The following is a 24,188-nucleotide window of genomic DNA, read 5'->3' as shown; positions in this document are numbered from 1 at the left end:
CGCGATTCAACCAGAGCATACCGGACCTATTTTTCTCTCCATATCCCAAGATTCTTATCGCAAGCTCTGAACCTTCTCACCTTCAGACCTTCGCAGCTAACGTCCCATGAATGCTAGCTGTCTAGAGCACAACGGACTGTTGGCTTACGAGGCCCATCGAATACATTCCGAAGCCACTAGCTAGCAGTCAGCTATCCTTTGCTAGCGGTCATCAGCTACCTTTATCCCGGACAACTCTCGCCAGTCTGTACAGCGCGACTCAAACCAGAGCTAGTCGGACTTATTCTTCTCGATATCTCCGGATTCCTACCGCAAGCTCTGAAGCTATTTTTTTATTTTAATTTAAAAAAAAGTTTTATTATGATTATTTTTTTATTCTTTCAACTGGAATTATAGCAGCTAACAACCCCTGAACGCACAGCTGCTAATCTGCGGCCTGCTAGCTATCTAAAGCACATTGGGCTGCTGGCTTAAGAGGCCCTTCAGACATATTTCTTCGGCCACTATACATATTTTGCCAATTGGCCTGGTTTACCACACAGAGCCCTGCTGATCTGTCCGCTGATGTAACTGCACGAGGGGGCCACAACAGACTTCCCTCCGTCTCGTCATCCCTCGAAGGCCTTTCTGTTAGCCTGCTAGCCCCGTGCCGCTAGCTGCCTGAAGCCACGCACTGGACTTGTATGATCACCCGGCTATGCATGCCTTTCCCTAACGTCACCATGCCGTGTCAATTGCTGTTCTGGTTTGTAACTATTGTTTTATTTCACTGTAGCGCCTCTAGCACAGCTCAACACGCCTCGGCTAACAATTTAGTTCCACCTCCCACACACACAGTGATATCACCTGGTTTAAATGCTATTTCTAGAGACAATATCTCTTTCATTATCACTATATGCACAGGTTTACACCTACTGTATTCACATCCTACTATACCTTTGTCTGTACATTATGCCTTGAATATATTCTACCGTGCCCAGAAATCTGCTACTTTTACTCTCTGTTCTGAACGTACTAGGTGTCCAGTTCTGTTAGCCTTTAACCGTACCCTTATCCTACTCCTCCTCTGGCGATATAGAGGTTAATCCAGGCCCTGCAGTGTTTACCTCCACTCCCATCCCCCAGGCTCTCTCATTTGTTGACTTCTGCAACCGTAAAAGCCTTGGTTTCATGCATGTTAACATTAGAAGCCTCCTCCCTAAGTTTGTTTTGTTCACTGCCCTAGCACACTCCACCAATCCGGATGTCCTAGCCGTGTCTGAATCCTGGCTTAGGAAGACCACCAAAAACCTATTCCTAACTATAACATTTTCCGACAAGATAGAACTGCCAAAGGGGGCGGTGTTGCAATTTACTGCAAAGATAACCTGCAGAGTTCTGTCTTACTATCCAGGTCTGTACTCAAACAATTTGAGCTTCTACTTCTAAAAATTTACCTTCCGAGAAACAAGTCTCTCACCGTTGCCACTTGCTATAGACCACTGTTAGGAATATTATGAATAAATGACTAAACAATATCCTCATTTTAAATAGAACTGCAACTAAGTAAACTTATACTCTGTTTTATTATATCTGTTTAACAATATGAGTTCATAAGAAGGGATTATGTGACACGGACAAGGAGTAATTAAAGTTAATGAACACCATTCCAAAAGGGGCAGGGAGGAATGGGTTGTGGATTAAGTAAGCAGATAGAGTCGTTAACCTATGGTTGAACCTGGGGTGTTTTAGATAAGGCAGTGAGTGCATTCCTAGGTTTTCTGTTAATTAGAACGGTCAGCTAAGTGGTGATCGATAATGGTGAGGGGGTCAAGAGTTAATTCAGTTATGTTGTGTGACCTGTGAGTGTGTTAGTGAGTTGGAATGAACTTTTAAACTCATTTAATTCTTGGTCGGGAGGAGGGGATTCATTCTAGAAGCAATGAAATGACGTCATGTTATTGTAAATAAACTGTTGCTCGTGGTAACGTGGCAGCGCACTCCGAGAATAAATTCTGTTACCTATTATTGATAAGGCTGGTCTCCGTCTATTTTATGCAAACAAGAATCTTACAAATTATCATAAAATAGATTAAGGCAATTCAATGAATGAAAACATATTGGAATAACTAAATTACAGTAACAACCACCCTCTGCCCCCAGCTGTGCCCGAAACCACATGTGCTTTGATTGCCTCCCATCTATCATCTGAGCTCGTGCTGCTAGGTGACCTAAACTGGGACATGCTTAACACCCCGGCCATCCTACAATCTAAGCTTGATGCCTTCAATCTCACATAATTTATCAATGAACCTACCAGATATAACCCCAAATCTGTAAACATGGGCACCCTCATAGATATCATATCATCCTAACTAACTCGCCCTCTAAATACACCTCTGCTGTTTTCAACCAAGATCTCAGCGATCACTGCCTCATTGCCTGCATCCGTAATGGGTCTGCGAGCAAACGACCACCCTTCATCACTGTCAAACGCTCCCTAAAACACTTCTGCGAGCAGGCCTTTCTATTCAAACTTGCCGGGGTATCCTGGAATGACAATGACATTGACCTAATCCCACCAGTAGAGGATGCCTGGTTATTCTTTAACTTCTTGCGTCGAGCAATCCCGTATCCGGGAGTGTAATCATAACCTCAAGCTCATTACCATAACGCAACATTAACTATTCATGAAAATTGCAAATGAAATGAATTAAATATATTGGCTCACAAGCTTAGCCTTTTGTTAACAACACTGTCATCTCAGATTTTCAAAAATATGCTTTTCAACCATAGCTACAAAAGCATTTGTGTCAGAGTATTGATAGCTAGCATAGCATTAAGCCTAGCATTCAGCAGGCAACATTTTCACAAAAACAAGAAAAGCATTCAAATAAAATCATTTACCTTTGAAGAACTTCAGATGTTTTCAATGAGGAGACTCCCAGTTAGATAGCAAATGTTCAGTTTTTCCAAAAATATTATTTGTGTAGGAGAAATCGCTCCGTTTTGTTCATCACGTTAGGCTAAGAAAAAAAAACGAAAATTCAGTCATTACAACGCCGAACTTTTTTCCAAATTAACTCCATAATATCGACAGAAACATGGCAAACGTTGTTTAGAATCAATCCTCAAGGTGTTTTTCACATATCTATTCGATGATAAGTCATTCATGGCAGTTGGGTTTCTCCTCTGAAGCAAATGGAAAAATACACGCAGCTGGAGATTACGCAATAATTGCAACGGAGGACACCTGGTAAATGTTAGGAACCAATATACACAGGCAGTTAGGAAAGCTAAGGCTAGCTTTTTTAAACAGAAATTTGCATCCTGGAGTACAAACTCAAAAAAGTTCTGGGACACTAACGTCCATGGAGAATAAGAGCACCTCCTCCCTGCTACCCACTGCTCTGAGGCTAGAAAACACTGTTACAACTGACAAATCCATTATAATTGAGAATTTTAATAAGCATTTCTCTACGGCTGGCCATGCTTTCCACCTGGCTACCCCTACCCCGGTCAACTGCCTGGCACCCTCCACAGCAACCTGCCCAAGCCGCCACCATTTCTCCTTCACCCATATCCAGATAGCGGATGTTCTGTAAGAGCTGCAAAATATGGACCCCTACAAATCATCCGGGCTAGACAATCTGGACCCTCTCTTTCTAAAATTATCTGCCGAAATTGTTGCAACCCCTATTACTAGCCTGTTCAACCTCTCTTTCGTATCGTCTGAGGTTCCCAAAGATTGGAAAGCTGCCGCGGTCATCCCCCTCTTCAAAGGGGGAGACACTCTAGATCCAAACTGCTGCAGACCAATATCTATTCTACCCTGCAAGGTCTTCGAAAGCCAAGTTAAACAGATTACTGACTATTTTGAATCACACCGTACCTTCTCCGCTATGCAATCTGGTTTCCGAGCTGGTCATGGGTGTACCTCAGCCACGCTCAAGGTCCTTAACGATATCATAACCGCCATCAATAAGAGACATTACTGTGCAGCTGTTTTCATCGACCTGGCCAAGGTTTTCGACTCTGTCAATCACCACATTCTTATTGGCAGACTCAACAGCCTTGGTTTCTCAAATGATTGCCTCACCTGGTTCACCAACTACTTCTCTGATAGAGCTCAGTGTGGCAAATCGGAGGGCCTGTTGTCCGGACCTCTGGCAGTCTCTATGGGGGTGCCACAGGGTTCAATTCTCGGGCCGACTCTCTTCTATGTATACATCAATTATGTCGCTTTTGCTGCTGATGATTCTCTAATCCACCTCTACGCAGACAACACCATTCTGTATACTTCTGGCCCTTCTTTGGACACCTCTTGAAACTAGGGGGCACTATTTTCATTTTTGGAAAAAATAATGTTCCCAAAGTAAACGGGCTATTTCTCAGGACCAGATGCTAGAATATGCATATAATTGACAATTTAGGATAGAAAACACTTTAAAGTTTCCAAAACTGTAAAAATATTGTCTGTGAGTATAACAGAACTGATATAGCAGGCGAAAGCCTTAGAAAAATCCAATCAGGAATTGACTCTTATTTTGAAATCCCTGTGTTCCTATGCATCCCTATTGCCCATTGAAAGGGATATCAATCAGATTCCTTTTTCTATGGCTTCCCTAATGTGTCTACAGCCACTAGACATAGTTTCAGGCTTTTATTTAGAAAAATGAGCGTGAATGACAACATTGCGTCAGTGGTCAGGTGGTGGCTCTCAGAGTGATTTGTGCGTAATAGACAAAGGCGGCCATTGTTCCTCTCGCTCCTACTGAAAAGCCAATTGTCCCGGTTGCTATATTATCGAATAGATATTTGAAAAACCCCTTGAGGATTGATTATAAAAAACCTCCTTAGTTTAAAACCTCTTAGAACTACCCATCCCAGATCCGGGAGAATTGTCATCAACTACACTAATTAGCATAGCGCAATGGTCAAAAAATATTACGAGAAAATATTCATATTTATGAAATCACAAGTGCAATATCGCAAAACACAGCTTAGCTTGTTGTTAATCCACCTGGTGTGTCAGATTTCAATAAAGCTTTTCGGCAAAAGCATACCAAGAGTTTATTTAAGAACATCTCTCTCAGTAGACAAAATATTACAAATAGCTAGCAGCCAAGTAGATTGGTCACTTGTATGAGAAGACCGCTGGGGAAACACAGGGGAAATCACAATCATAAGGATGATAATCATAATCATAATCTCACAGACAGCTGATAGGATCTGTGGCTTAGGCATGTGGAGACACATAGGCTATGTATCGATGTATGCAGACAGATGAACATAAACAGTGGAAATGAAAATATAAGCAGAGTAACAAGATTTAAACAAATCTTGAGTCAATAATCTCTATGTTAACTTAAAACCATCCTTACCAAACAGAGATATCCTGTCTGACAAGAGTTCCCAGTATGCAGAACAGGCTGAAAATGGAAGGAGGACGAGAGAGGGATGGAGGGAAAAAGAGGAATATAAAATGCAATATGATGAGAATGCAAAGTTTCAGGGCACAGGGGCATATTTGAAGTCAAGTTGGGTTAAATGCCCCTTTTAAAATGCATAGACAGTTAATTAAGACAAAAAAATCTGCTAACATGTTATTATTGTAATATGTTAATAACCAACACCTGGTCCCTATCTCCTTCTCCTTATTGGAGCCATGACACCCATTGCCGTGGGAGCTGGCTGCGGTGGACAGAAAGTAGAGGCGATGGTTCTTTACTGTAGGTACTGTTCCACCAGAGGGTATGATAGAAATGACTGAATCACAATGCTTTGGGGCAAATCTAACCCAATAGACCTAACACACTATTTATTTTTGTCAGCACCCCAATATGGGCTATTCATATCACTTTATCACTGTGTTTTGGTAAATGTATCCTGTTTTTCCTCGTTGTCTGTTTTGAGTAATTTCCAAAGGAACAGTGATAGTTGTGCTGTATTTGTTGCCATGTCTCAGTGTATATCTTTGTGCGTAGAGAGTGCAGAGAGACTGGCTGCCGTCTGAATTAGGTCCCGTCAGAGTGCCTTATGCTCTTTTATTCTCCGTCTACATAGAGGGAGCGTGGGAGGCTTAATCAATGGTCTGATGGAAATCGACACACCCACATGGATTTCCAAAATGGCTAAATCAATTCCGGTGCCACAGTAGCTTTCACTTACTGGGGTTGCCCATGGCAACCTCCCAACAAAACGATTAGCCTACATCAGTGTGTGGTTGTAAAGAAATGAATAATAGCCAGGGCAAAATCAAGCAGGACAATAGATTGCAAACTGTTCAATCATATCCTCCTACAGTACATGCCTATCTCAGTTGTTGCTGGAGAATACAAAGGGAATACAAAGTTATACATTTACAAACCTTGCTGAAAAAGTGAATCAGCCTTTACTTTTGTCATCTGACCTTTTGCCTGAATGACCTCTGAGGAAAAACACAACACATTCTAGGATGTTCACCCACTCTGCTCAGAGTGGAAATTTCACTTCCTTATGTTACAAAGTACCATTTACAAAGACAAATATGGTTATTCACGTTCTGAATCATTCAGTGGGGTTTTTCTCTAAAACATTAACATTATATCCAAAAAGTTGGATTTCGTAACCTAATACATCTGATAATAAGCACAAGACTTTTTGACAGAGCGGTGCAGGTTCATCTGACCAGCGTTTGAGGATTTTACACTTTGTGGTCATTGTCTTCAAATTTGTTTCCGCGGGTCACAAAAAGCTAAATTAGCATGACACGAGCTGAATTCAATGTAAAAGGCTTGATATAAGAACAGGGCGCTGTTGACATTTCACAGGTTTACTGTATACCCTTAAACAAGGCACTAAACCTGAAACTGTTAAGGATGTACAACAATTATGTATGATAAAGAACAATGATCATTGACAGGGCTGTGGTGGTCATGAAATGTTGTCAGCTTGTGATTGTCAAGCAAGTAATTGCCGTTCCCACTATAATTGGCCATTAATTAACATAAAAACATTTAGCATCTCCTCTCTTCCACACATAGCCAACAAGCCACTGATGCAGACCTTTGGAACATCTACATTTTAAAAGTCTAATAAATCCATGTAATATAGCCTACAACATCACAAAAATGCATTATTTAGTGGAGACATGTCTAAAGAAACATAATATAAAGAAAATGGAAACGGCATGAGGTCTGCTTAGTTTTTTTTGCACAGGTTGTACACACTTCATCAGTCTCATTCACAATTTGACAAGGACTTGATAATGCCTCGAATTTCCCAGCTACATCACCTTCGTGTGGCCATAATCCCCCCATAAAAAAAATCCATGCCTTTTGTGCCAGTGGCCGTTATGCCGTTGGGCTGAATATAATAATTAAAATTCCCTTCTCCCCTCTGAGTACCGAAGCACTTCTAGCTCACATGGCTCTCCATCACATGATCGGGTCTTAATCACAGGCTACAAGTGAAGACAAACACATTGGGGAACCAAATGTGTGCTTCCTTATCCAATTTCGAGGCATATATTGAAGATATTGGAAGAACTGTCCACATGTACTTTTTGTCAGCCAACAAGATGAGTAGGCCTAATGAACAGCAAAAGCACTAGCCTACGTCAATCTACTATACCCCGTAGTACAAAAGTTGATCTATTCTGTGTGAGAAATAAATATTCCAAACATAGTCAGGGACAGTTGTGGAATGCGATAGATCCCAAATTAATACAACCACTAGCATCAAAAAACATGATTTAAGCAATGAGCATGGTGAGAATGTTTAGCTTAAAATGTTAATAAACTATTTGGCTATTTCTTCACATAAGCGCAGCTATGCACATAGTAGTAGGCTATATAATGTTTACATACCCTACATTACTCATCTCATATGTATATGTATATACTGTACTCTATATCAGCTACTGCATCTTGCCATCTTCATGTAATACATGTATCACTAGCCACTTTAAATTTGGCCACTTTTATGTTTACATACCCTACATTACTCATCTCATATGTACAGTTCCTTGCGAAATTATTCGGCCCCCTTGAACTTTGCGACCTTTTGCCACATTTCAGGCTTCATAAAGATATAAAACTGTATTTTTTTGTGAAGAATCAACAACAAGTGGGACACAATCATGAAGTGGAACGACATTTATTGGATATTTCAAACTTTTTTAACAAATCAAAAACTGAAAAATTGGGCGTGCAAAATTATTCAGCCCCTTTACTTTCAGTGCAGCAAACTCTCTCCAGAAGTTCAGTGAGGATCTCTGAATGATCCAATGTTGACCTAAATGACTAATGATGATAAATACAATCAACCTGTGTGTAATCAAGTCTCCGTATGAATGCACCTGCACTGTGATGGTCTCAGAGGTCCGTTAAAAGCGCAGAGAGCATCATGAAGAACAAGGAACACACCAGGCAGGTCCGAGATACTGTTGTGAAGAAGTTTAAAGCCGGATTTGGATACAAAAAGATTTCACAAGCTTTAAACATCCCAAGGAGCACTGTGCAAGCGATAATATTGAAATGGAAGGAGTATCAGACCACTGCAAATCTACCAAGACCTGGCCGTCCCTCTAAACTTTCAGCTCATACAAGGAGAAGACTGATCAGAGATGCAGCCAAGAGGCCCATGATCACTCTGGATGAACTGCAGAGATCTACAGCTGAGGTGGGAGACTCTGTCCATAGGACAACAATCAGTCGTATATTGCACAAATCTGGCCTTTATGGAAGAGTGGCAAGAAGAAAGCCATTTCTTAAAGATATCCATAAAAAGTGTTGTTTAAAGTTTGCCACAAGCCACCTGGGAGACACACCAAACATGTGGAAGAAGGTGCTCTGGTCAGATGAAACCAAAATTGAACTTTTTGGCAACAATGCAAAACGTTATGTTTGGCGTAAAAGCAACACAGCTCATCACCCTGACCTCACCATCCCCACTGTCAAACATGGTGGTGGCAGCATCATGGTTTGGGCCTGCTTTTCTTCAGCAGGGACAGGGAAGATGGTTAAAATTGATGGGAAGATGGATGGCGCCAAATACAGGACCATTCTGGAAGAAAACCTGATGGAGTCTGCAAAAGACCTGAGACTGGGACGGAGATTTGTCTTCCAACAAGACAATGATCCAAAACATAAAGCAAAATCTACAATGGAATGGTTCAAAAATAAACATATCCAGGTGTTAGAATGGCCAAGTTAAAGTCCAGACCTGAATCCAATCGAGAATCTGTGGAAAGAACTGAAAACTGCTGTTCACAAATGCTCTCCATCCAACCTCACTGAGCTCGAGCTGTTTTGCCTCTCGATGTGCAAAACTGATAGAGACATACCCCAAACGACTTACAGCTGTAATCGCAGCAAAAGGTGGCGCTACAAAGTATTAACTTAAGGGGGCTGAATAATTTTGCGCGCCCAATTTTTCAGTTTTTGATTTGTTAAAAAAGTTTGAAATATCCAATAAATGTCATTCCACTTCATGATTGTGTCCCACTTGTTGATTCTTCACAAAAAATACAGTTTTATATATTTATGTTTGAAGCCTGAAATGTGGCAAAAGGTCGCAAAGTTCAAGGGGGCCGAATACTTTCGCAAGGCACTGTATATACTGTACTCGATACCATCTACTGCATCTTGCCTATGCAGTTCTGTACCATCACTCATTCATATATCTTTATGTACATATTCTTTATCCCTTTACACTTGTGTTTATAAGGTAGTAGTTGTGGAATTGTTAGGTTAGATTACTCGTTGGTTATTACTGCATTGTCGGAACTAGAAACACAAGCATTTCGCTACACTCGCATTAACATCTGCTAACCATGTGTATGTGACAAATAAAATGTGATTTGATTTGAATGTTCCATTAGCAGGAAAACACCATTCTCAAAGGGGACCACAAACGTGATTATGCATGTAATTTTTTTATAACTTGTTAGGGCTGCAATCCCATTAACGGGATAATTGTCATCAACAATCGCTGAATTGCATGTTCATTCACAGTCAAACAATTTACAAAAAATATTTATATTCATGAAATCACAAGTGCAATATAGGAAAACACAGCTTAGCCTTTTGTTAATCCACCTGTTGTGTTAGATTTTGAAAATATGCTTTACAGCGAAAGCAATCCACGCGTATGTGTAAGTTTATCTATCGCTCAACAAAACATTATGTACAATTAGCATCAAGTAGCTTGATCACGAAAATCAGAAAAGCAATCAAATTAATCGTTTACCTTTGATGATCTTCGGATGTTTTCACTCACGAGACTCCCAGTTACACAATGAATGTTCCTTTTGTTTCATAAAGATTATTTTTATATCCAAAATACCTCAGTTTGTTTGGCGCGTTATGTTCAGAAATACACAGGTCACGACAACGCAGACAAATTCCAAATAGTTTCCGTAATGTCCACAGAAACATGTCCAACATTTTTTATAATCAATCCTCACATTGTTTTTAAAATATATAATCGATAATATAAATTAACCTCCCCTGTCTTTATCAGTAGGAGAGGGAAAGGCAATGGCAGCCCAAACTCTGTTACGCATACAAAACGCTGGTGGCACCCGGCCATATAATGACGCAATGTTATCGTTCTCGCTCATTTTTCAAAATAAAAGAAACTATGTCTAAAGACTGAACCTGAAACTATGTCTAAAGACTGTTGACACCTTGAGGAAGCGATAGGAAAATGAATCTGGTTGATATCCCTTTAATGGAGCAAAGGCAGGCTATGGAACATGGAGTTTTCAAAATAGAAGCCACTTCCTGGTTTGATTTTCCTCAGCGTTTCACCTGCAATATCAGTTCTGTTATACTCACAGACAACATTTTGACAGTTTTGGAAACGTTAGAGTGTTTTCTATCCAATACTAATATGCACATATTAGCAACTGAGACTGAGGAGCAGGCCGATTAGTTTGGGCAACTTATTAATCCAAGCTACTCAATACTGCCCCCCAGCCATAATAAGATAATAAAGGTGCATTTTCTATCGTAAAAATTATCTTCCCCAAACTTGAAACTCACGTGCTACGTATGTATGACAGTTAGACTTTACACCCGTTTCAAAGCAGATTAACTTGCTTCATATTAAAAGTTATTTGGCCCCTTTAGTTGTGATACAAACCTTATCAAAACATAGGCCTATGGGCTAGGCTACATGAGGTGTGCGACTATGGTTTGGAAAAGTTGCAAAAACAAAATCATGCACTGTTTGCCATAGGCTGGACAAGAGATAAAGTGATAGGCTAATACTGTCACCCATCACACTATTCTTGATTTAATCTAGTCTTTACATATACTAAATAATATGTGTGAAATTTGTTTTGATTTAGAATGGACCAATATCATGCACCTATCTCAAAACATGGGCAGCAGAAAAAAATATACATGTCATCTCTGCACTTAAATAGCAAATGGAGGACGCTTATCCCGTGGTTCATTTTCATGCCAGTCAGGTAGGCTATACACCTGCTTTAAAGAGAAGCTATGTGCTTAATATTAGAAAAGTTGAGAAATACATATACTAGGCCTACCTTTATAGAAAGCTGATGGGTTCCTCCTCTTTTTAACAGAGGCCACCACTCTGTTTTATCATGCAATAGCATTGCCTATAGAAATGTTTGATTCAATTTTTGAATATATTTGCATTGATTTCAGAGTGATTAGAGGGACAAGAGTGCTGAGTTCCAGGCAGTTAGCAAGTTTGGTAGGCTACTAATCATCAGCAGCATCAGAGCTTGGAGAAGCCTAATTACCATGACAAAATGGTCACATGGAATTTGACTGCCATCATGACTCATGACCGCCGGTGTGGCAGTAATACAGTCACTGTAAAAGCCAAACAGAGAGCAATCCATAGATGTCCTCAAGTTCTTTCAGCTCAACAGCTACACTGTGTGAAGATGAGGAACTGACTGTAAAGGACAGGACTATAGCAACTGATGCTAATAACCAATGGATTACTTGACTACTAACAACTGATGCTATGTAATCCATTGGTTATTAGCATCAGTTGCTATAGTCCTGTCCTTTACACAGTGTAGCCATTGAGCTGAAGGAACTTTGAGAACATCTTGGGATCTCTCTCTGTTTGGCTGTCTCCTTGTCAGGGAGGGTATCATAGGGAACTACTGTAGAATGACCCCCTACCCTTAGAGTAACAAATTAGATCAGAGATGAACTAATTATCAGTTTAATATATGAAAATGTATGAAATTCAGAAAGGATAGTCAGCACATTTGAAATTCACCAATCATGATCATTTATTTGGGATGCAATATGTATATGAATCATTCTGCACAGCGCTTTGCTTCAAAACCACAAGTAACTTTTGATTGGCTTCAAGTTGCCAAAGGTACATAACGCCACTTAATTTATCATTGTTTCTGATGTAATGGTGCTTTTAGTATCCACTTCTTGCTTCCCTTTTGACCAGGTGTTATGGTAGTTCTCAGTCAGCATTTCAGCCATAGACTGAAGGAAAGTATAAAACAATCAATTATACGGTCAATCACAATAATCATAATTCTAGATATGAAATCTGGAGGATTCTCAGGAATCAGAACATAAGCAGGAACTCCAGAATCTTCCAACCAGGTTCTGGAAAACCAGGAAGTTAATAGAAAATTCCTAGAGTTTTGCAAGCCTGTCTTACAAACTGATCCAATGAGTGTCACACTGCTCATGTCCATTGGATTGGAGGTGAAGGTTGAGCCTCTTTCAAATGACAGCTAAACCAGACAGAGAGATCCATTCAATTAAATATGTCTTTGTTTCTACTGCAATCCATGTCTATGCATCCATTGAACTATATGTATCCATTGCGTAATAGTATAGTTAGTACATTCAGTGTGAACAACAATAATATGAACTGTACAGCTGCTCAGTCTCATAGAAGAAAACAAGGAATATTTTTTATTTCTTTATTATTATGTTGATCCACCTCTACGCAGATGACACCATTCTGTATACTTCTGACCCTTCTTTGGATGCTGTGTTAACAAACCTCCAGACGAGCTCCAATGCCATACAACTCTCCTTCCGTGGCCTCCAACTGCTCTTAAATGCAAGTAAAACTAAATGCATGCTCTTCAACCAATCGCTGCCCGCACCTGCCCGCCCATCTAGCATCACTACTCTGGACGGTTCTGAATTGGAATATGTGGACAACTACAAATACCTAGGTGTCTGGTTAGACTGTAAACTCTTCTTCCAGACTCACATTAAGCATCTCCAATCCAAAATTAAATTGAGAATCGGCTTCCTATTTCGCAACAAAGCATCTTTCACTCATGCTGCCAAACATACCCTCATAAAACTGACCATCCTACCGATCCTTGACTTCGGCAATATCATTTACAAAATAGCTGCCAACACTCTACTCAGCTAAATGGATGCAGTCTATCACAGTGCCATCTGTTTCGTCACCAAAACCCCATATACTACCCACCACTGCGACCTGTATGCTCTCATTGGCTGGCCCTCGATTCATATTCGTCACCAAACCCACTGGCTCCAGGTCATCTATAAGTCTGCTAGGTAAAGCCTCGCCTTATCTTTGCTCACTGGTCACCATAGCAGCACCCACCCATTGCATGTGCTCCAGCAGGTATATTTCACTGGTCACCCCAATGCCAACTCCTCCTTTGGCCACCTTTCCTTCCAGTTCTCTGCTGCCAGTGATTGGAACTAACTGCAAAAATCTCTGAAGCTGGAGACTCTTACCTCCCTCACTAGCTTTAAACACCAGCTGTCAGAGCAGCTCACAGATCACTCCACCTGTACATAGCCCATCCAACTACCTCATCCCCATACTGTTGTTTACTTATTTATCTCCTTTGCACCCCAGTATCTCTACTTGCACATTCATCTTCTGCACATCTATCACTCCAGTGTTTAATTGCTAAATTGGAATTATTTCACCCCTATGGCCTATTTATTGCCTTACCACCCTAATCTTACTTCATTTGCACACACATAGCCTTTCTATTGTGTTATTGGACTGTACGTTTGCTTATTCCATATGTAACTCTGTGTTGTTGTTTGTGTCGCACTGCTTTGCTTTATATTGGCCAGGTCGCAGTTGTAAATGAGAACTTGTTCTCAACTGGCCTACCTGGTTAAATAAAGGTGAAATAAATACATTAAAAATAAAAATCTTTAGTTCTGGCTATGGTCCAGCCAAAGGCCAACATACTTGTCACTGTCTCCTTTATGGACCAGCGATACACCTCTGTCCTGAGGAAAACAAATATGAAATTAGCAAATGGATGATAAAATGTTGAACTGTAATAAATACATACAAATACAGATTTTATTCTAAATCTAAAATCCTACAGCATACAGTACTCTCTCTGTTTGCTGTAGCTTAGACCTACCCTCTCAGCCAGAGCTATGTAAGGCTTCAGGAGAGAGTGTACTTTGGTCTCTTCACAGAGCTCCTCAAGTACCAAGCCATTTGCAAACTGAAAGACAGCAAAGATAAATAATTAATCATATACAGTATGATAATCCTATACACACACAGCATAACCTTCATACACAGCAGTTCACGCTTTACACAGAATGACAGTGTCAGAATTATTTTACAGAACATACTGTATGCTCATAGTAAGCTCAAAGCTCAGTTACCTTGTCCATTGATCACTTCTCATGGGTGTGATCTGCATTTATTCACCACAAACTCCAGTTTCTCTGGTACAGACACTAATTATTAAGCGGAAAACGTGTCATGAATATATACATATATCAGAACAATTTTATATTAGAAATGATAATGTCATGTCAGTTTAAGGGGTATTTCTACAAGAGAGGGGAAGAATAACGATAGGTCAAAGGCCCTAGCTGAACGCTCGCATGTAGGTGTCTACAGGCTGGGAGTCAAAGTATCCCTCTCCATCCATGGAGTGGGTGTCTCTCCAACCAGCCTCATTCAGGGTCCATGTGGTCAAGAGGGAGGGCGCCAGCTGCCAGATACTGCAGAGCCAGCCCAGAGAGCTGTGTCATAGGGCTGTTTAGGAGAGGCGACAGGGAGGAGACAGGGAGAGTCAGGACAAACACATACCTTAGGGCTACACAGGAAAAGACACACATAATATAAATAATGGACTGGGTGGGTTAGTGTGGGCAGTAGCATTATTGCTTGGTCTGAAAACAAATCCCATGCCCCTTCCAATATATGTTTACAGATGTGAAATGGTCCCGATTACATATGAATGGGCCAGATTATGATATGTTGACAACCCCGCTTATCCTTCAAATGGAATATTGCTTCAAGTCTGTTAACATCAAAGGGTTGTTTTTGGGACAGGCTGGGTTAAGAGTTGGCCCAACTGTACCTTCCTGGACAGAGCTTTGAACAACCCCCGGAACAGCTTCCTGGAGAAAAGAAGCTCCTCCGAGGCGGAGTCCACGTGTCCCAAACCTCCAGTTCTGCTCATAGTGATTGAGGCAACAGCTGAAAATATGGAGTTACCCAAAGTCAATGTCTTCAGAAAAGTTGTACAGGTCGAAATACACACATTACATGGGCTGTGTGTATTACTGCTGTTATACACTAAGTGTATAAAACATTATGAACACCTGCTCTTTCCATTACATAGACTGACCAGGTGAATACAGGTGAAAGCAATGATCCCTTACTGATGCCACTTGTTTAATCCACTTCAAAATCAGTAAAGATGAAGGGGAGGAGACTGGTTAAATTAGGATTTAAGGATAAAATTGAGACATGGATTGTGTATGTGTGCCATTCAGAGGACGAAGACAAAAGATTTAAGTGCCTTTAAACGAGGTATGGTAGTATGTGCCAGGCACACCGGTTTGAGAGTGTCAAGAACTGCAAGGCTGCTGGGATATCCAGCCAACTTGACAAAACTGTTGGAAGCATTGGAGTCAACGTGGGCCAGCATCCCTGTGGAATACTTTCCACACCTCGTAGTGTCCATACCTAACCTTTTACAACAGGTGGGTATAATCCTGGATACTAATTGGTTAAAACTGCTTTCCAGCTGGTGTTAACGCCGGCTAAATCTATGACGTTGAAATGCCCATTTACTTTGTTCCATCAGACTGCGCAAGCCATTGTCTCATCAGCCCAGCCAGACAATTTATGAACTGGATCTCCACTGTAAAAAGCATATATACACATTATCTCCCATTTCTTTTAAACTAGCAATTGATTTTCAATAGCAGAGATTTGTATAAACATTGCTGTCTCTGAGATTTGGATCATAACCCATTAGATACTCTATAGGCATTCAATTGAATACTAGCCACATCAAAAAAATCCAAAATCCCATTTTCACCTGCCATGTCAGTTATGTTATACACAGACATTATTTTAAGTTGGACACTTGTGGTCCTTATCCAAATCTACCAATTATTTGCATATCCTAGCTTCTGGGCCTGAATAACAGGCAGTTTAGTTTGGGCACACTTCTCATCCAGACATCCAAATACTGCCCCCAAGCCATAAGGTTATTACTGACTCCATCCTAAGTGTATGTAAACTTCTGACGTCAACCGTTTGTGCACAATTCCTTTTCAATGATAATTACATTTTTGGATTGTACTTTGGTTGCAAAACCTCCACTATCAATGTACATTTAAAGATTTTTATTTAACTAGGCAAGTCGGTTATGGACAAATTCTTATTTACAATGACAGCCGACAATGGACAGGGGAAGAATTACAGATATTTACCTTGTCAGCTCGGAGATTCAAACTAGCAACCTTTCAGTTACTGGCCCAAAGCTCTAACCACTAGGCTACCTGCCGCCACAATTTATAATAGTAAACTAGTCTAATAATATTTAAGAAAATCTCATTTTCAAGTTAACTGCCACGTAATTCTCTGCCAATGTAGGCAGGTTACTCTATTTCAATGAGACCACACACACACACTTAAACTCTCATGCCAAATTAGGAGAGGTAGGCTACTGATGTTGAAGCAGCAAATTCTGAGTGTGTGAATGTGAAAAATACGTGTTAATAAAATAGGTAGGCTAATGCGGACAAAGCAGAAAAAGGACAACTTCCAAATAATCGTCTGACGAAAGGCTCCTGCCTGCAGCATGAAAAAGCAGCCCACCCCCGCAATGATCTCTGTTTGGGACCTGCAGGTCTCGCAGCCATCCAGCAGGAATTTAGCCAGCTAGTGCAGTCAGTACACAACACCATGCTCATCATGTCTTAGCACTCCAAGACATTTAAATGTTTCCCCTTAAAGCACTTGAGTGTTGCTTTAGCAGTATGCTTGGGGTCATTGTCCTGCTGGAAGGTGAACCTCCATCCCAGTCAGGTTTCCCTCAAGAATTACCCTGTATTTAACGCCATCCATCATTCCTTCCATTCTTACCGGTTTCCCAGTCCCTGCCGATGAAAACATACCATAGCATGATGCTGCCATCACTGTGGAGATGGTTCTCGGGTGATGAGAGGTGTTGGGTTTGCGCCAGACATTTTCCTTGATAGCCAAAAAGCTCACTTTTAGTCTCATCTGACCAGAGTACCTTCTTCCATATGTTTGGGGAGTCTCCCACATGACTTAAGGCAAGCACCAAACATGTTTTCTTATTCTTTTCTTGAAGCAATGGCTTTTTTTCTGGCCACCCTTCCGTAACGCCCAGCTCTGTGGAGTGTACAGCTTAGTGATTCTATGGACAGATACTCCAATATCCGCAGTGGAGCTTTGCAGCTCCTTCGGGGTTATCTTTGGTCTCTTTGTTGCCTCTGATTAATGTCCTCCTTGCCTGGTCCGTGAGTTTTGGTGGGCAGCCCTCTCCTGGTAAGTTTGTTGTGGTTCCATATTCTTTCAATTTTTTAATAATGAATTTAATGGTGCTCTGTGGGATGTTCAAAGTTTCTGATATTTTTTTATAACCCAACCCTGATCTGTACTTTTCCAAAACTTTATCCTGACCTGTTTGGAGAGCTCCTTGGTCTTCATGGTGCCACTTACTTGGTGGTGCCCCTTACTTAGTGGTGTTGCAGACTCTGGGGCCTTTCAGAACAGGTGTATATACACTGAGATCAGATCATGTGACACTTAAATAAAGTCCATCTGTGTGCAATCTAACTACTCATGTGACTTATGAAGGTAGTTGATTGCACCAGATCTTATTTAGGGGCTTCGTAGCAAAGGGGTGAACACATATGCACGAACCACTTTTCCTTTTTGGAAAAGTGGTGGTTCTTTTTCTTCATTTCACCTATTTTGTGTATGTCCATTACATGAAATCCAAATAAAAATCTAATTTAAAATTACTGGTAGTAATGCAACAAAATCAGAAAAACACCAAGGGGGATGAATACTTTTGCAAGGCACTGTAGTTGTTAAAACCGGTTGAGGATCTTGAGTCCCAATTGGGAACTTGCCCTCCCACCGTCAGCTGGAATGTGGCGCATGGAACGCAAAAAATATTCTTAAAAATATTTAACCTCCACACATTAACAAGTCCAATAGCTCAAATGAAAGATAAACAACTTGTTTATCTACCCAGCAAGTCAGATTTCTAAAATGTTTTACAGCGAAAACATAGCACATATTTATGTCAAACCACCACTGAAGACACACCGAAGACACAGCTAATTTCCATAGCCAAATTGAACAAAATATGCAATCACCAAACGCAGGATTAAAAGAAAAATAATTTCACTAACCTTTTGAAATTTTCATCAGATGACAGTATTATAACATGTTACACAGTACATTTATGTTTTTTTCAATAATATGCTATATATATTATATATCCTTAAATCTCTGTTTACAATGACGCATTGTTCAAAAAATGCTACTCAAATGTCCGGAGAAATGACGATAGCTCCGGCAGATGCCGTCAGCTAACAAGGAATACACATCATAAACTTTGACTAAATATGCATGTTCTACATATATATAGAAAGATACACTTCTTCTAAATGCAATCGCTGTGTTACATTTATTTTTAACGTTACAGATTTCGTTCACTATGTAATAATATGAGCGCTCAGAAATTAGCATTATGGCTCCTCTATCTCGGAGTCCACAGAAACCCAAATTTACCACATAAATATTCCCTTACCTTTGCTGTTCTTCCATCAGAAGACGTGGAAGGGTTTATACTTACCAAAAACAGCTTTAGTTTTGAAGTCTGTGTCTGTCGGTTATCAAACACGACATATTTCGGTTGAAATGCAGCCAAAAAGTCGAGTGGATGCGCACCAAAACGTTGAAATTACATATTATATGTCGACTAAACTTGTCAAACTATGTTCAGAACCAAGCGTTAGCATGTTATATAGGTTCACAGCAATCCTGAGGACGATCAGAAACACACGCATCGTTTAATCAATCTTGGAAGAAAGACATCACCGGAGCAGAGCGCGCATGAGAGTAACCTGTTTTTTCGCGTGACTGAAAGGTTTCGGCCCGCCAAAACTCTCGTGAGCGCGATTCTCACAATGAGAAGCCCCATTGAAAGCAGACATCGCGCTGAAGACATAGAAACTGTTCCCAGGACTGTAGGTGCTTGGGAAGGGTGGGGGCGATGACGTCAAAGTTGGGCCAACTTTTATGATGACAAGAGAGAGTTTGGGAGAATTAGTGCCCTGAGAGTTCTGCTTTACATACAGACATAATTTAAACGGTTTTAGGAGCTTTAGAGTGTTTTCTAGTCAATAATAATTTTTATATGCATATATTAGCAATTTTTGACAGATTTTTTTTCTGTTTACTATGGGCACGCAATTCCTCCAAAGGGGGCAGTAATCAGCCCTATCTTTAACAGGTTTTAACATGCTATGGTACATGTTTTTAAATGGATGACTAATTCTTGCCTGCATTTAAATATCGACAAGACTGTTTGTATGTACTTCTAAGAAATCCATTGATTCTACCCAACAAGCTGTTCTTTTAAAAACCTCTTCAGAATCGGACCCTTTAAAAAAATGCCTAAAATGACATACCCAAATCTAACTCAGACCCTGAAATAAGGATATGCATATTCTTGGCACCATTTGAAAGGAAACACTTTACATTTAGTTGAAATGTGAAAGGAATATAGGAGAATATAACACATGTGATCTGGTAAAAGATAATAAAGTTGTTTTCTTTATTTTTTTATATCATTTATGGAATGCAAGAGAAAGGCCATAATTTATTATTCCAGCCCTGACACAATTGAGATTTTGACCACTAATTGGCAGCAGTGTGTGTGCAAACTTTTAGACTGAGCCAATGAGCCATTGCATATAAGTTCAAAATATTGTATCAAGACTGCCCAAATGTGCCTAATTGGTTTACTAATACACTTTCAAGTTCATAACTGCACTCCCCTCAAACAATAGCAGGGTATTATTTCACTGTAATAGCTACTGTAAATTGGACAGTGTAGTTACATTAACAGGAATTTAAGTTTTCTGCCCATATCAGATGTCCTGGGAAATGTTCATGTTACTTAGAGCCTCATGCTACTCACATTAAGGTTAGCTTAACCGTCCTGTGGGGGGAGTCACCATCCAATAGAGGTAAATGGGGAGAATCTGAAAGTTGTGTTGAACTTCAGGTATCTCGGCCTCATTTTGGACTCCAACTTGACATTTAAGAAACATGTGCAGAAGGTGGTTAACAGTCAAGTTTGGATTATACAACTTTGTTTATAAGACCTTTCCTTTCTCTGGAGGCCGCCAAACTATATATGCATGCTGTGATCTTCTCACATATTGCCTCACATGCTGGTCACAAGCAGGATCTACTATTCTGAAACCAATTGAAATCACTCTACAAACAAAACATTGTGATTTTTGATAACAAACCAAACAGTTACCACCATTGTCATATCATTTACAAACATAAATTATATAGTCTGGATACTTTTTTGCCCCACTGTATATGAATGAGTGATGGTACAGAACGGCATAGGCAAGATGCAGTAGATGGTACAGAGTACAGTATACAAATGAGATGAGAATATAGTGTCATGACGTTGGCCTGGGGTTGGTTTATGACAGTCATAAATACCTCTTCCCCCCTTTTTCCTCTCTACCCTACTGATGTGAAATTCAATAACCCCTTGATTAACATAGAGATTCTGGGAACATCAGAAGGTGGGGGGAAATTAACTATATTCTGGTATTCTGACCAATTGAACATATGCGGTGGTACTTAATGAATATGATGTCTGTTCGGTTGTCATCTGAGACATTCTCCTTAATGATAGGAGGACATAACTCTGTGTAGACTTTCCACTGTAGAGTTTATCAGATTCACATGGAATGGTTGTTCAATTTAAATGTTTGAATATAAAATTATTGGTGAAAAGATGAAATGTAATTTTAGCTTCCAAATGAGAGATTTGGGTTTTCATAAGGTTAGGGCTCTGCTCAATCAGTGACCCGCCCCTGTAAAGAGACATGGGCTGTAGACTGAAACACACCCTTCTCCATCCACTATATAAGCCCTTGATGACAATATAATCTCCTGGTCCAGGTACATGAGGTCTGCAGCCTCTGCAATAAAAGGACTAACATGTCAACTACAGAACTAAGCCAACCTCAGCGTGAGCTTTGGTTGCGAATGGTATGAACTTTGAACTCTTATTCACTAGAGAAGTGATACCTCCTAGCCGTTGAGTTAGCAACAGCAGCTGCAAACGAGGATTAGGAAGGAACAGACAGAGTATCCCGTCTATCACACAACGACATTACTACAACGTATCCAATTGACCACCAGAGACATTCTTCAAAGGACAAAGGACTCGGTTTGGCAACACGGCCTTCCATCTACCACCAACCTACCGAAGCGCAGCTCAGAGTAAATATTTACTGCATTTTCCTTTTCCAAACGGGCGGTAATTTAGAATGCATAAGACACTGTATTTACGATAGCACAGCTTCTCCCTTTGTCCCTCAGTTTTCCCGCTCTTTCGCGCAAACCCAGCCCCTTTTCTTTTGTTTAACAAGCTGTCATATGTTCCCGCCGCCAGGGATGTTTTCCTTTGTGACATAATCAAGGTATGATTCATTCTTTGTATATGTAATTCTGCGTGATTAGTTAGGTATATAGTAAATAAAATATTACTACTGTTATATAAATAATTCTAATATCGAGCACTACTAGCAGACCAACACTCTGGTTAAACCGGATGCCCTCAGATAACTCTGGGCCCAGTGTCCTCAGTCAAGATTAGAGCCTACGTGCAATAACATGATTATCCGAAGGACACACAGCTGCCATCACGCAAATATACTCCCCTGTAAAACTACAAAGAGCAGCCTGCAACACTAACGAGCTTAGAAGTGCCAAGCTATCTCACTGACATTGAACCCTACATGCACTCCTGCATAAACAGGAAACACCTGAGCCTAAAGCAGACATTACCAGTCCCTAAAATCCACACTTCCTTGACACACATACATCTCATAAAGCACTGTACACTCACACTCTACCCCCCCCCCCCTACTGGTCGGGTGCCAAGCGCAAAGGACTTTGCTGTGCACCAATGGGGCCCGCTCTGGCTAGAGCAAGGCCCGCCTCCAACTCTTCAGGACCAGTCAGAAGACCAACACGACGAGACTCCACCTACATTATTCTGTGTATACATTCTGCTGTAAACTCTGGCTGAGCAGCCTAATTATTCTGACTCCTCACAGAGTCACATTCCTTAGGTCCGTGCACGATAAACGGCAGGACAAAATATCTTTGACTCAATAAATTGCCTTTTGATACACCTGATTCCACTCTGTCCAGCGTTGTTGTTTTGCATTCCCTCTCCAGTATGTAAACACTAACACTACGTCTTAATTAAAACCTCTTGAAGCTAGGGGGCCCCATTTTTATTTTTGGAAAAATAACGTTCCCAAAGTAAACGGCCTATTTCTCAGGACCAGATGCTAGAATATGCATATAATTGACAGATTAGGATAGAAAACACTCTAAAGTTTCCAAAACTGTCAAAATATTGTCTGGGAGTGTAACAGAACTGATATTGCAGGCGAAACCCTGAGAAAAATCAAACCAGGAAGTGGCTTCTATTTTGAAAACTCCATGTTCCATAGCCTCCAATTGCTCCATTTAAAGGGATATCAACCAGATTCCTTTTCCTATCGCTTCCTCAAGGTGTCAGTCTTCAGACAGTTTCAGGCTTTTATTTTGAAAAATGAGCCAGAACGATAACATCGCGTCAAGTGGTCACATGAGTTTTGCCCACGCAAGAGTTTGGATAGGTATTGCTTTTCCCTCTCCTACTGTGAAAGACATTTGCGGTTGATATATTATTGATTATACATTTTAAAAACAACCTGATGATTGATTATAAAAAACGTTTGACATGTTTGTGGACATTACGGATATTATTTGGAATTTGTCTGCGTTGTCGTGACCGGTCTTTCCTGTGGATTTCTGAACATAATGCGCCAAACAAACGGAGGCCTTTTGGATATAAACTAATCTTTATGGAACAAAAGGAACATTTGTTGTGTGACTGGGAGTCTCGTGAGTGAAAACATCCGAAGATCAAAGGTAAACGATTAATTTGATTGCTTTTCTGATTTGTGACCAAGCTACCTGATGCTAAGTGTACTTAATGTTCGTCATGCGATCGATAAACTTAAACACTTGGATTGCTTTCGCTGTAAAACATAATTTCGAAATCTGAGACGACAGGTGGATTAACAAAAGGCTACGCTGTGTTTTGCAATATTGCACTTGTGATTTCATGAATATGAATATTTTATGTAATATTATTTGACTGAGGCGCTATGCTATTCAGCGGTTGCTGATGACAATTATCCCACTTAAGGGATGGGTAGCGTCAAGAGTTTATTCGGAAGATAACAGCTCTATAAATATTATTTCATGGTGCCCCGACACTAGTTAATTACATTTACATGATTAGCTCAATCAGGTAATATTCATTACGGAGAAAGGATTTTATAGAATAGCATATCACTTAATCTGGCATAGCGAAAAACACAACAGTAGGGTAAGTGGCATTGTTTAAAGTGGCTAGTGATAAATTGATGTAAAAAATGTTTCCATTATTATTAAAGTGGCTGGATTTGAGTCAGTATGTTGGCAGCAGCCACTCAATGTTAGTGGTGGCTGTTTAACAGTCTGATGGCCTTGAGATAGAGACTGAAAATCAGCTTCTCTGTCCCTGCTTTGATGCACCTGTACTGACCTCGCCTTCTGGATGATAGCAGGGTGAACAGGCAGTGGCGGGT

Source organism: Oncorhynchus tshawytscha, linkage group LG01 (genome assembly GCF_018296145.1).
Source record: "Oncorhynchus tshawytscha isolate Ot180627B linkage group LG01, Otsh_v2.0, whole genome shotgun sequence".
In the NCBI taxonomy this organism is placed as follows: Eukaryota; Metazoa; Chordata; class Actinopteri; order Salmoniformes; family Salmonidae; genus Oncorhynchus; species Oncorhynchus tshawytscha.
The sequence above is the reverse complement of the archived record's forward strand: the minus strand, read 5'-3'. Positions refer to the sequence as shown.